Source organism: Prionailurus viverrinus, chromosome A1 (genome assembly GCF_022837055.1).
Source record: "Prionailurus viverrinus isolate Anna chromosome A1, UM_Priviv_1.0, whole genome shotgun sequence".
Classification (NCBI taxonomy): Eukaryota; Metazoa; Chordata; class Mammalia; order Carnivora; family Felidae; genus Prionailurus; species Prionailurus viverrinus.
Window position 1 is genome coordinate 58,704,565 of NC_062561.1, and position 14,376 is coordinate 58,718,940.

General features: G+C 33.2%; 1 long non-coding RNA gene and 1 other non-coding gene across 4 annotated transcripts in view; both read left to right on the forward strand.

The window, feature by feature from the left end:
* Nucleotides 1-14,376, forward strand: part of LOC125175566 (uncharacterized) — a 547,675-nt gene that overhangs the window by 232,492 nt on the left and 300,807 nt on the right. For all 3 annotated transcript variants that reach the window (XR_007155875.1, XR_007155879.1, XR_007155877.1), the window contains one exon: nucleotides 8,920-9,098. This is a non-coding gene — a long non-coding RNA (uncharacterized LOC125175566). The remainder of the gene's footprint in view (nucleotides 1-8,919; nucleotides 9,099-14,376) is intronic.
* Nucleotides 5,526-5,677, forward strand: LOC125147458 (small nucleolar RNA SNORA62/SNORA6 family). Its single transcript, XR_007145200.1, has one exon. It is a non-coding gene; the product is annotated as a small nucleolar RNA SNORA62/SNORA6 family (small nucleolar RNA).

Consider the following 14,376-nt stretch of genomic DNA (forward strand, 5'->3'; position numbering starts at 1 on the left):
GTCAGTGTCTGTCTTGATTAGGCAAGAATTTTAAATATTTCCTTACTAATCCTGTGGAGTTAATATAGTAAAGTGGTTGACAGGGCGCCTGGGTGGCTCAGTCAGTTAAGCATCCAACTCTTGATTTTGGCTCAGGTCATGATTTCATGGTTCGTTACATCGAGCCCCGTGTTGGGCTATGACAGCACACAGCCTGCTTGGCATTCTCTCTCTCCCTTTCTCTCTCTACCCCTACTACTCTCTCGTGTGCACACTCATGCTGTCTCTCTCTCTCTCTCAAATAAATGAACCTAAAAAAACTTTAAAAATATAGTAAAATGGTTGAAAAGATCATTTCAGATTGTTCTATTAATAACACTTACTGATACTTGAGCATTATAATAAGCATAGAAAAATAATACTCATATAATCTTAATAATTATAATGAAAGAAGGATATTTCTCTATTAGAACCAGAATAATTTTACTTTTGAACTTTTGTAAGATTCCAACTATATGACATTCTGGAAAAGGCAAAATTATGGAGAGAGTAAAAAGATCATTGGTTTCCGGAGATTGGAGTATGGGGAAATGGATGAATTCATGGAACATAGAGGATTCTTAAGGCAATGAAACAGCTCTTTATGTTACTATTGTGATAGATATATGGCGTTTTACATAAGTCCAAACCCATAGAATATACAACACCCAGAATGATTCCTATTGTAAATTATGGACTGTAGGTGATAATAATGCATCAACATAGGCTTATTAATTGTAACACATCTACTATTCTGGTGGGGGGTGTACCATTCTAGAGGAGACGCTGTATAATGGGAGCAGTAGTTATCTGGGAATCTCTGTACTTTCTGATCAGTTTTGCTGTGAATGTAAAACTCCTGGAAAAGGTATTAAAACACAGAGGCTCTGTACATTTATCTCACCCTGGGTCCCACAAATCTATAGTTGAGGCCCTCCTGTTAATAAAGAGTGACCCAGGACTACAGCCTCTAAAGTCGAGATCAGTTATTCTAAATCAGAGCAGGAGCATGGTTGTGAAACTGCAGGTGTCCTTTCCCTAGACTGAAGAAAAAAAAATCTAGTATACGGTGTGTTTGACTATATAGGAAATGCTGAGTTCTGTCAGAAGACAAAAAGCTAAATAAATGATGGCTATTTATTTAAAAAAAGAAATAAAAAAGAGATAAAGGTAACTGTAGGAAATACAAATGTTATTTCTTTTGTAATACAACAAATGAAAGAAATGTAACCATGGTTCCTGACATTCTTGCTACAAAGGGTGGTTGCAGGGCCAGTGGCACTGGCATCATTTGAGACATTTTTAGATATCCAGTATCTCAAGTCTCAGGAAAGATTTACTGAGTCAAAATCTTCAAAAGTGCACCAGGAAAATCCTGATAAAGTATAGACTCTGATTCAAATTTTAGGGAGCTACCCCGACTGAAAACCTGCCCGGTGAGGCTGATACTGCTGTCTGCTCTTAGCACTAATCAACATTTCTCAGCTGTTAACCATATGTTTGTAGATAGACACAGAAATATAAACATCAAGTATTGATTTATTTCTGTGGCAAACAGTAATGGTAGGTTAAATAGAGGAAAAATACACGTGCATGGGTGTGGTGTAAGAGAGCTTATATCTTATTTTGCACAGGAGAACATCAATCAATTATTTCTAAAATAGAGAAAGTGTTTATGTTAAATCCAATTATTTCATGAAATGTTAACATAGCCATCTTGAAGACTTAATAAAATATCAATATAGGAGTTCAAAAATTACCTTCTCTGCATTTTTGCATTAATCATTCTTTAAATCTATGTAATTTTACACCATCAAAATCTATGACAAAGAAAGATTTGCAAATTAATAATACACATTTGAAAAACAGGTTTTTTTAATATTTTTTTAATGTTTATTTATTTTTGAGAGAGACAGAGTATAAGTGGGGAAGCGGGACCAGAAAGAGAGGGAGACAGAATTTGAAGCAGGCTCCAGGCTCTGAGCTGTCAGCACAGACTCCCGATGCGGGGCTTGAACTCACGAACCATGAGATCATGAACTGAGCTGAATTTGGATGCTCAGCCGACTGAGACAACCAAGTGCCCCTGAAAAACGGTTTGGTTGCACCTTACAGATTAAAGTATAAATAATGTAAACTACATGTTATGTTCTATATTTTGGTTTTGGATTTTCTAGAAAAAAAAACGTGTCAATTAAAAAGGCAATCTGATTTCAGAAGCATATATCTGAAAATAAAAAGAAAATAATTATTTGACTATTGTATCTGATTAAAAGATAGTGTGAATCCTGAGATCCATCTATACTAACAATAAAAGGACATACTCCAATACTATAAGTTAAAACAGCATTAGCTTTTAATTTGAATAGAATTAGATAATGTGTGGTTATGCTTATCATCAATATATATGTATTTAAATTCTTTTGTTATATTATAAAGGGACAAAATATTAAAGTACTTTGAGCAAAATAAGTTTCCCCCTCATTTTCAGTTTTCTGGCTTTTCCAGAGGTATCCAAACATGTGTAACTTCTTTTGCTTGGCAAGAGAATAAGCAACATTATAATGTTTTAAGAGAAAAGTTTTGTATTGGTACAAATCCAAATTTTTGTAAAGTTCCAGACATTTCAGATTAAGTAGTCTTTAAACAATAACAACAACAACAACAAAAACAATAAAAACAAGAGCAACAAAAATCCACATGGTCCAGAATGGAGCAATAAAACATTTCCTTTCAGCTTTGTTTGCTTTATGCATCCATTAGCAAAACTCTTACCACACAAGAAGCCCATGCATTTTTATCCCTTTGTACTAAGCAATGAAAGTAAAACTGAAAGATACACAATTTTCACTCTACATTCTTTCTTTGACATTTTCTGCATTAAGCTGAAATGAATGTAAACAAACACAGATGTCCACAATCATAATGTCAAAATATGTTTTCATTAATTCTTCTTAAAGGAAAACTATGTTGCACATTATAGTGTGTGATGATGACAAATATACATGCCTTAAACGTGTCCTGTAAAACCCCTCGGGCTCCAACATTCTTTGAAATGAAGCATTATCTTTACAATATGACTTCATCTAAATAGTTTGACAGAGGAAGTTTTCCAAAATAAGTGATGATACTTTTCTTTTTTAATAAAGTTGTGACCTAATCACCGTCTCTGCAGCTAATCTGCTGACAACTCAGCAACCCAAAGAACTTTGCACCAATACAAATATTTTACAATAAAAGCATTTGTGGTATTTTGTTTTTGTATATTCCCAATCAAATAGTAAAGATTTTCAGATCTGTGACTCCTATGTCTTGGAATACTTCACTTGCTTCTATAAATAAACCTCTACTGAAAAACATGGTGCTTTTAATTTTGTAGTTGTTGATGATGTTATTATAACTATTATTTTTCAGTAAAACATGGGAAAATGAGACCCTTAATGTTTAAAAAATATCTATTATCTGCTCTGTTTTCAGTCTCTGTTTATAATATTTTCCAAATTATCATAATTGTTAAGTTAATTGTAGAAAAATACCAAGAGTGACCCAAATATCACTGCTTTTCATATCAATGACTAATTAGAAGGCCTTTAGTTTCCACCTGTATGCTACAAAACATCACTGAGCTTAGTCATTCTGGAATCTACGGAACAAGTACTCTTCTATAATTCCATCTATCTCCTCATCTCATAGCTACACCATGTCCTTTGTTGCCAGTACTCTCCATGATAACACAGATTCAGTACATGTCATTACACTCCACTAGTATCACCAAAGCTCTACACCTTTGTCAGGTATGGAAAAGGTTTTCTGCAGAGCCGTGTCACACATGGCCATCTGTGCCTGAAGCAACAGCATTTATTCCAAGATCAGCAACCTGAAACCATATAGCAAGAAAGATGATATACTGGAAATAGCATTGGAGGGTGGGAATGGAGCTACAATCCAATTACAAATCACTGAATGATACTATGTATCTATTTATGTCTATTTACTATGTATGGAAAGCATGAATTAAAAAATAAAATTAATATGTAATTTTAATTATGAAAATAACATTTAATCACAATGTTCGTGTTACTACTGAGACAATAGATTATTGTTACCTCTGTAGACTTTCCCATCTATATAGAATTGTCTTAATGAAGTTGTCTTTCCAAAATTGATGGTTTCCAATATGTTGAGCCATGACAAGAAAGAATTTGTCTTTCTCTTCTAAAATATTTCATCCATAGTCTTCTTTCTCCTAATACTCCAAAAGAATGAATATAAATTTCAAAAATGTCTCTCAGAATCAAGTGGCAATAAAGACAAAAATTAAACTCTCATTTGAAATTTGAGAATCACCACTTTATTTTCTCCCCAAAGCAATATTTTCTATTTGTTTCCTAAGCTTAATTTTCAAGGAGATTTCAGGCTTACAGAGTGGTAGTCGTTGTAGCGGCAATGATGATGGTGACAGTGGTGGTGGTGGTGATGTGACTTTGATACATGCCATCAGATAAGGTAGATTTGCTGCCCCTAAAACACCTCCTTTCACTCACTTGAGCTTGTTGAGTTGAAGATGCCATGGCCTTTTAAAAAATTGATAATGCAAATAACCTAATTGCCCCCTGATTTCTATTATATCAATAAATATAGAGTAAATAAAACATTAAAAAAATACTTGTGAATGAGTGTTCAAAAATATGCAAATTTGAACTGTATAGTGATTAGGTTTCCTCTAAAACTAGAATCTCTAAATTCATAAAGAATTGCACCACATACCTGCTTTATAACTATTGAGCAAGATACTTAACATCTATGGACTTAGATTTCACCATCTCTAAAAAGTGTATGATAATAATATCTGAAACATTGGTTTAATAATATAATTAAGTAAAATGGGCCATAGAAGACAATTAACCCAGTTTCAAAACATATTAACTATTTAATAAACTTCGCTATTATTGATGAAAGTATTAATGCTGTTTTATTTTTATTATTATGAAAAAAATAATATGATCACATAAATATATGCAGAAAAGCATTTGCCAAAATCCAATGTGCATATATAATAAAACTAACAATAGAGAACTCAGCAGGGCAGCTGCCACTTCCTCAATTTGTTAAAAACGTCTACCAAAAAGATTGTATAGCTAACATATTTAATTTGAGAAACTGGAAGCTAGTCTATTGAACATAAGGAAAAACTCAAAGGTGTTCATACACTACTCTTTTTTTTAATATCATACTAGATGTCCTAGTTAATGCTATGAGACAAGAAAAGGAATAAAACTTACACAGATTTAGAGAAAGAAATAAAACTGTCTTTGTCCACAGATGATAACTGTGTAGACAATCTCAAACAACAAAAATACCCTGGAACAAATATGCAATAAGAACAAGATTGCAGGATACAAAGTCTATGTGAATAAAGTTAATTAATTTCTTATATGTTATCAATAAATAAGTTGACATTGAAATTAAAAACACAACACCACTCATATTGCCACAAAAAAATTAAATCTGCACGTTGTTGGAGCTTCGAGTGGGGCCACTGGCTGACTATGAACTCCCAATTGTAAGTACTATGCTACATGAGGGGCCAGTCTTTTGCTAACACCACAAGGGGCTCTGGCCCAATGAGTGGAGTTTGATTGCAATTCTTGCTATAAGTTAAATTAAAAAAATAAAAAATGAAAATAAAGGAAAGAAGAAAAAATTAAAAATTTAAAACAATTTTAAAAATTAAAAAAATGAAATACTTAGGCAAAAATCTAACAAAATATGTATGAAATATATCTGTGGAAATCTACAAAGTTCTAAAGAAAAAATAAAAGAAACTCACAAAAATTTAAAAAATAAAGGCAAGCAAATTGCATACTTAGTCTTTTCATGGAATTTTATGTTCATGGAAAATAAAATGAAAACACCATAACCCCTTTTTAGTATTCTATTTTAGAAAGCAAGAAAACCATAATTCTAGGTGAGACATGTGAAATGTACCTTTTATTATCACTACAATTCCCAATTTAATGTGTTCATACATTTCCTTTTTATTACAGAAATTAGCATTAGGAAACCACTTTTCTTTAATTACTAAGTAATGCCTCAGGTAAAAAGAATTACATTTCCTGTGATAAGAGTTCAGTGGGGAAAAGAAAACATTTATGCTAATAACAGTTTAAGCCTTCAATTCATAGTGCTCTCACAGTCAGTAAAAATAGTTTTAAGCCTTCAGCAAAAAGATGAATCATCAACAAAATCAGCAACTAAATTTTAGAACTAGAATTCATTGCATTTATAGCAGAACCTGTATTTGAATATTCAACTGGTTTCTCTTTTTTCACAAATGTTTATACTCCCTTCTCTTTATTCTTTCCAAGGCTAAAAATCAAATCCATTGAACCAGCCAAAACTTTTAAAACTATTGTTTCTGATATTATTTATAGAGGAATAATTCAAAATCCCATGGCTGTGACTGATTTTTGTGAGACACTGAGCTCCATAAAGGAGCACTACCTGAATATTGCTTCAGGCCAATCTTTAACAAGTTTTCCCAAGTGACCATATAGAATAGTAAAAGGAAGTACTAAAGGGAATTTTATTTAGACTTCATAACGTGACATCCAACACATAGTTATCACATACTAAAGCTTTTTTTAATTGAAGAATATATTATTAAATGTTTTGGCTGGGGTGAGTAGTTAGTTGATCAACAGGCTATTCACATGTTATTTTCTGTAAACTAAGATTTTTCAAACTATGACTATGAACTGCTAGAGAATGTTTAGGCCAGAGTCCATGGGAGAAGGGGCCAGATAGAAACAAACAAAAAATCTTTAGTTTCTCCAGGTAATAGTTTTCTTTTTTACTGAAGTATTCTACTAGTAATCATTGCTTTGTAATTTTTTACTTGCAGAAAGAACAGGTCCCACTTTACCCATAACTATATTTTTGATTGATTATGTTTCTAAGCACAATGCTGAATGGTGGAGTTGTGTAAACCAATAAACACTAATAAAAAAATCCCCTGCACTGTAAGAACGAAAGTGAGGCATAGACACAAATACCCGGTAAAATGGGAGCTAATGGAAGCAATATGTCATATTGTTTAAGATGTTTGAATATTTCACCAAACTGCCTGAATTGGAATCCTTACTGCCACTTAATAGTTGTATGTTTTTGGGGTGCCTGGGTGGCTCAATAGGTTGAGCATCTGACTTCGGCTCAGGTCATGATCTCGTGGTCTGTGAGTTCAAGCCCCGCATCGGGCTCTGTGCTGACAGCTCAGAGCCTGGAGGCTGCTTCGGATTCTGTGTCTCCCTCTCTGCCTCTCCCCCACTCATGCTCTGTCTCTTTCTCTCTCTCTGTCAAAAATAAATAAATATTAAAAAAAAAAAGAATTATAAAAAATAGTTGTACGTCTTTGGGCAAGGGTATAAACTTGCTAGGCCTCAGTTCCTCATTGCAGTAATGGGAATGACTATTACTCATTCATAGAGACATTGTGAATTAATGAAATAACACTGTAATGTAATTTCTAAGAATAGTCTCTGGAACATTGTAAGTGTTTATTTTTTATGATGCTTTGATCTGAATATAACTGGAAACCTATTAATGGCAAAAGAGAAAATACAGAGGTAAGATGAGCTTTACGGTTAACTGAAATAATGATTCAATGATGAAGTAAAACATGTATTCTTTCTCTCTTTTCTTGCCCAAAGTGATACAGTTTTACTCACTGCAGAACTGGCAAAGGCAAGAAGGATAGGGAGCCAAAATTACCTGGAACTTAGAATTGCATTGCTGATACACAATGGGAGTAGAAAGTATATGACAATAATAATAATAATGGTAATAGACATTCAACCACAATTTCATTTAGGAGATAGATATAGAACACTAAAAATACATCAAGAAGGAGATTGCATTGGTGGTGTAAAATAAATTGGGAAAGTGTTCTCAAAATATGAACTGAGATTAGAATAAAGGTCTGGGAGCTTCAAAATGATAGAATAAGGGAAAGATATTATAGTCATGAATGTTACAATATACAAAATCATGTAGACATTTAAAGCAAGTATATCATGTCTTTAAGTCGTAAATTGGATATTTTAAAGGAATAAAAGTTACCCAAAGGTATAATTAATTATTTCCTTCCTCACCTCATCCTAAGTAACAATTAGAATCAAATTGCCTTTCCATTACATATTCTTAAAACTCCAAGATTGCACAATGGCAAATTATTCTTTATTCTCTTCATTTTTTACCATGCAACCCAACTCTTCTGTTTATTTAAATAGGTCATAATCACATTTTTAGGGTAATTTTAGCTGGTTAATGAAAGTCTATCTTATGGACAAAGTAAAGATAAGTTGTGGTTTCTCCCTCTCTTCTGTATCCTTACTGCTGTAATTTTTCTTACATGTTCAATTCTACAAAGTCAAAAAAGGAAAGAAAATTTGTAAATCACCGTGGTATTGGTGAGGACAAAATATTGGACCATTTTTTTTTCATTAAACCAAAATGTTTTAATGGATTTATTTTAATCAATATTAACCTAATTTTGGTCATATTTCAGTGCAGATTTATTGATTTTCCTCAACTAATATCTATAGTAAAATACTGTATCATAATTTTGTAACCAAATGATTAGGTTTTTAATTTTTGGTTTACAATTTATAAGTTGAATAGCACTGACTAAATGATTTAATCTTCCTGGGTCATTTCCTAAAATATCAGTGTATATAATAAAACTTCCTAACTACCTTGCAGGATTAAAATGTGGGTAAAATGAACTTAAAAATATTAAAGTAATATTATCATATCAATAAAATAATAGTTATGATTCCAAGCAATCCAATTAATATAATGCCAAGCATTTAAGGTAAATATGAATGCATATCTCTTTTCTAGGTGGAAAGTAACTCAGAAATTTTCAAGAAAGTGATTAGAAGAAATTGCTGATCTGCTGCTGTAGATGGATACAGATGTCTGTTCCCAGAAGAAGCAGACCCATCTGTGTACACTGCAGCTTCATTGCTCTGGGACAGCTTCCTGCTGAATGCAACACAGCTAAATCTAGAGCAAATTGAGTAAGTATGTCTTCATCTTCAAGTATGTTAGTCATTTATTTTGCTGTCAAGAAATGTTTTTATTTGTTGTTGTTGAGTTTCACATCTCTTGTAATTTTATTGCACATTTAGGCAAGAAATCATTAGCCACTCTTCTATATGGTTGAGTGCTTTGACAAGCAAACCGAAACTTGGAAATCATGTCATATTCTCTGAGTTATGTACTCTGAACAACCCTGAACCAAAGATATTCAAATGAGGATTCATTCATGCACAAAATTTATTAAGTATAATGGTTTACACTTGAACCTATAAACGTGAGAGTCATAGTCCTTTATAATTCTTATTTTATAAATAACCAATATGGTAATGGAATCTCAAAGTATTTAAAAGAAGATTTGTGTGGAACTCATTGTACATTGTGCAGGTTAGAACTAGTAAAAATTTTTAAAAGGTTAAATCTTTATTAACAGAACAGTGAATCCATCTTCTTTCTTTTTCTCTCCATGGTTCTGCCCTGGGATGCACCACACTTTATCTCCTTGTTGATATTGACTCTTGAATCTGCCTCTTACCTGAAGGCCTTTCCAAGTATATGCTGGCAAAAAAAAAAAAAATCAAACATTTAAGGTTGGGAGGAATATCAAACAGTTTTCTTAAATCTCCCTGTGCTTTAAGTGGCACTGCTACTCACTGTCCTGCCTAAAAACAAGGCCCTCAAACACACATGATGATCATGATTGATATCTTCAGGTTTCAACCACTGGTCTCCTCTGTAATCAAGTTATTATAGCTTCCATGAGCTTTTGTAATACCCTATTCTCCTCTGGCTTACAAAAATGTACTCTTGTTATATTTCTTATACCTATTCTTATATACTTTTTGCACTTAGATGATAAGATGGCTACTTTTCAGTGGCAACTGATTAGGCTAAGGGACAAAGAGCTGGTAAAACATTATTCCTGGGTATGTCTGTGAGAGAGATTAGTATTTGAATCAGTAGACTAAAGAGATCCATCTTTATCAAAGTGGAAGCTGAGTTGAGGACATCACCCATCCACTGAAGACAGGAATGGAACAAAAAGGTGGAAGAAGGGCAAGTTTTCTTTTTCTCTTGAGCTGGGATATCCATCCTTACCAGGCCTATGACATCAGAACTTCTGGCTCTCATGCCTTTGGATCCCTTTGTATTTTGGATTTACATTAGTCCCGCCCCCCAACTGCACAAAATCCTCAGGTCTTTGGGCGTGGACTAAATTATACTACCAGCTCTTTTTGTTCTCTTGCTTACAAATGGCAGGTAGTGGAACTTCTTAGCCTCCATAATCACAAGAGTCAATTGCATTAAAAATCTCCTCATATATCTATATCTATCCTATTGGTTCTGTTTCTCCACAGAACCCTGACTAATAGAGATGGTATTATTCTCAGGTCCCATGTCCTTTGCATAGTTCCTCTAGTTTCAAATACTTCATGTATATAACTTCATGACAGAACAGATTGTATGCTAAAACCACTTTCCTGAACTTCATAATTTTAGTTCACATGGATTCCTCATTTGAGTAGAGTGCCCTTTAGAGTTCCATGGCAGAGAACATAATACACTCTAGCTGGTTTGAATAGAGTGAGCTTCCTTAATTGTTAGGAAGACACAAGACTGCTTCATCACTCAACATCCATTAGTTGATAAACCTTTTGGATTTTACTTTTAAATATTTTTCATATATTTTTGCTCATAATTTTGATCTATAAAGCTTATTCTCAGCCTGTTAAAATACTTGTCAGATTGAGCACAAGTTTTACCTATCTGTAAAACATCTGTCGTATTTCAAAATTTATACATGACTGTTACTTTCCTGTGGAAAACACATGTACAAAAAAATGGGGAGGCAGGACTGTCTTTTATATCCATGATTAAATTCAGGTTCTAACTTTGGCACATTTATTAGTTTATTTTAATTTGCAAGGAACACAACATACAAGAATTACTCCAATTAGTTGAGGTTCATTGTAAGAATTGGAAAGTAATGTATTCAGTAGCGAAACAACTACCTTCAAGACAAAAATTATCATGATTTCAGACTTGTATGCAAAGTTGCTTATTTATCATAATTTATTTTTAAAAATGAAATAACTTTTTCTTTATAGCTGCCTTGATCCCCACTTCTTTCTCATAATAAATTAATAAATGGCACTACCACCTATAAAATTAATCAAGTTAGAATCATGGGGATTATTCCTGGCCATCTTCCTCTCTGAACCCCTCCTATCACCTATGGCATGTTCCAGTAAGTTCTGCCTTAAGCATAATCTCAATTCCATGAGTAATCACTGTGCAGCCTAGCTTTCACGGACATACAGTGGACAAAAGACAGAATACACAACTGGAAGCAGGAACAAATTCTGAAGGGCTTCAAATAATTGACCTTTGGGTAAGACCTTTAAGTGTGTGTATATAAACTGATAAAATATATTTACAGACATTTAAAATTATCAGAAAATCAGACACTACGAAAACCAGACTTGAAAAAGATCCCAGAATTAATAAGAATTAAAGTATCATCTTTGGAATTGAAAATTCTGTGGATGATTTCAGTAAAAAATTAAACATAGCTGAAGAATTCAGTAAGAAAATAGGTCAAACTATCCAAAATATATGAAGCATAGTGCAATAGAGAGGTGAAACATATAAATGTTTTTCCTAAGTACCCATCTTTGCCTCTCTGCTCATCTTTTAAAGCCTGTCAGTCCCTTAGCTGTATATGTGATACTTACCTGACACATTCTGCTTTATAATTCTGTTCAGAATGACATAGTTGGACTGGTAGTTTCTAATGATAGTAATATTGGCAATGGAAAAAGTAGGAAGATAAATTATTCAGAGGCATTCTAGCCTTCCATAACTAACACCAAAAAGCAATCACTTATGCTGCCTACATGAAGACCAAGTGAAAATAGTCATCTTGAACTGTGTTTCACTCAAATATACATACTTTCTAAATTATACTATAAAATTCCAGACTTCTTCAGGTTTACTTTTTTGACTGAAAATGCAAACTATATTTTGAAAGCTATTTTACTTAAGTATTAAACATTTTATTTTATTTTATTTTATTTTATTTTATTTTATTAATGTTTATTTTTGAGAGAGACAGAGACAGAATGTGAGTGGGGGAAGAGCAGAGAGACAGGGAGACACAGAATCCAAAGCAGGCTCTAGGCTCTGAGCTGCCAGCACAGAGCCCGAAGCGGTGCTCAAACCCATGAACCATGAGATCATGACCTGAGCCAAAGTCCGATGCTTAACTAAATGAGCCATCCAGATGCCCCAGTAGTAAACATTTTAAATATCTCAGAATAAAAATGATACACTCTAAGTTCAAATTCCAAATATTATTTGTTGGCATTTTTTAAAATTGGGTGATAATTTTATAATATACTCATGGTAGCTTAGTATCTAGTTTCCTTAAAAGTTTGAAACTATGTACTACGGTCAGATTTATTAGAATGGCATACAATTAGTTAACCATTTATTAAAAAGAGAGAATTAAGTTAATTTTAGATAGATAGATGATAGATAGATAGATAGATAGATGATAGATAGATATATTCTTTTCTTCATCAGATCCTCAAAATAGTAGAGCTTAAATTTATTTAGAAGTACTTTTTCTTTCTAAATGTTAGCATATCATGTATCCTTATATCAACTAAATATCAAAGGATTATTAGAAAAAAGTTATGTTTCTTATAATTTTGGCAAGAAATGATTTCACATTTTTGGGTAATTCTGTTTCAGGGAAACACATGTAAAAGCAAAATTAAGGAGCAGGAAGGATTTTGTTAGTTTCTGACTTTCTTAGACCTGCCAAACTATGTTAGTTTTGCCCAATAGCTGCAAATTCAATTCCTGAAATAGGTGGCCTTTAGATTTTTCATTATCTGCAATATGTAAAGTTCAAAGATATTGTTATTTTTGTTCTAGATAAAATTTATAAGCTATTGTCAATTGGATATTCTTGATGCTCCTTCTTACTTTGTATCACTATGTGGCATGGCTTTTGGTGTGCTTTCCTGATTAGCACTCTGTGCATTTGCATAGCTTGGAAACTTGCCTTCAACCTATGTCCACTTGGTTATGTCTTTGACATGAGAGTTTAGTCAGTTCCATTCCAAGGAAACTTACTTTGCCAACTTTTTTCTTTTCTTCCACTCATACAGACAGCTGACTGTGCCATAGCTGGAATTGTTTCCTGGAACCATGTCAGCACAACCCCACTTGCTTAGTATTCCTAAAACTTAAACACATTTCCATGTCCAACATGCCTACTATATCTCTTTGAATAGTTTTCTAACTATAAAATGAAAGTTTGGTTTGCCACAAAATCTTTGGACACAAAATATAGTTCTAGGCTACTGATACTTCCTTGGATCCAACTCTATAAAAAATTCTGTATCTTTAGTCTTGGACCTTACCAGTAGCTATATGTGATATCTGCACTGGGCTTTATGAATGTTTTCAATAAATAACAAACAGACACAATATTGGCAAAAATGTCTAAAGTAAGAGGAAATGAGGATGCTATAATGGATTTATTATGTAAGACTAGATAACCTACCACCTGAGTATGTTCTCTTGGAGTGTCTAAATAATCTTTTCATTTAAGATAGTAAGGAATCTGCTAAGGGAGATAGCAACATCTCTGAGAATCTTGATGATGGCTGTTGTCTGCATGGTGTGATTCTCAGTAGGAGGATAATATCGTATAAAAACTAATAATCAGCATATATGGTGGGATTTTGAAAAGGCAGACCAGCCGGCAACACTTGATCTTTCGAGGCAAGCTGGACAAAATTAATATAGTGGGTAGTGTGACCTGAGTGTCTACCATGATAAATTGATCTTTAGGACACTGTGATAATAACTAAATAGATTTTTGATTTCCTAGAAAGGAGATAGGCAGCCAAATATGGTATATTTTGATTTGTATGATGCAAAGCTCAAGAGCTAGTGAGCAGCTATGGTAATGGAAAAGAGTGGTCCTTCCTCCACTTTTCAAATCTAATGTAGTTCAAAAATCTAAATAATGTCACAAATCCATAGCCTGTTGTTTAAACTCATGGCCAGGTATGTGACCAGAAGACATAAGTAGACACTTTTTCAAAGAAGACATCCAAATGGCAAACAGACACATGAAAGGTACTAAAAATCACTCATCATCAGGGAAATACAAATCAAAACCACAATGAGATACCACCTCACACTTGTCAGAATGGCCAAAATTGACAACTCAGGAAACAA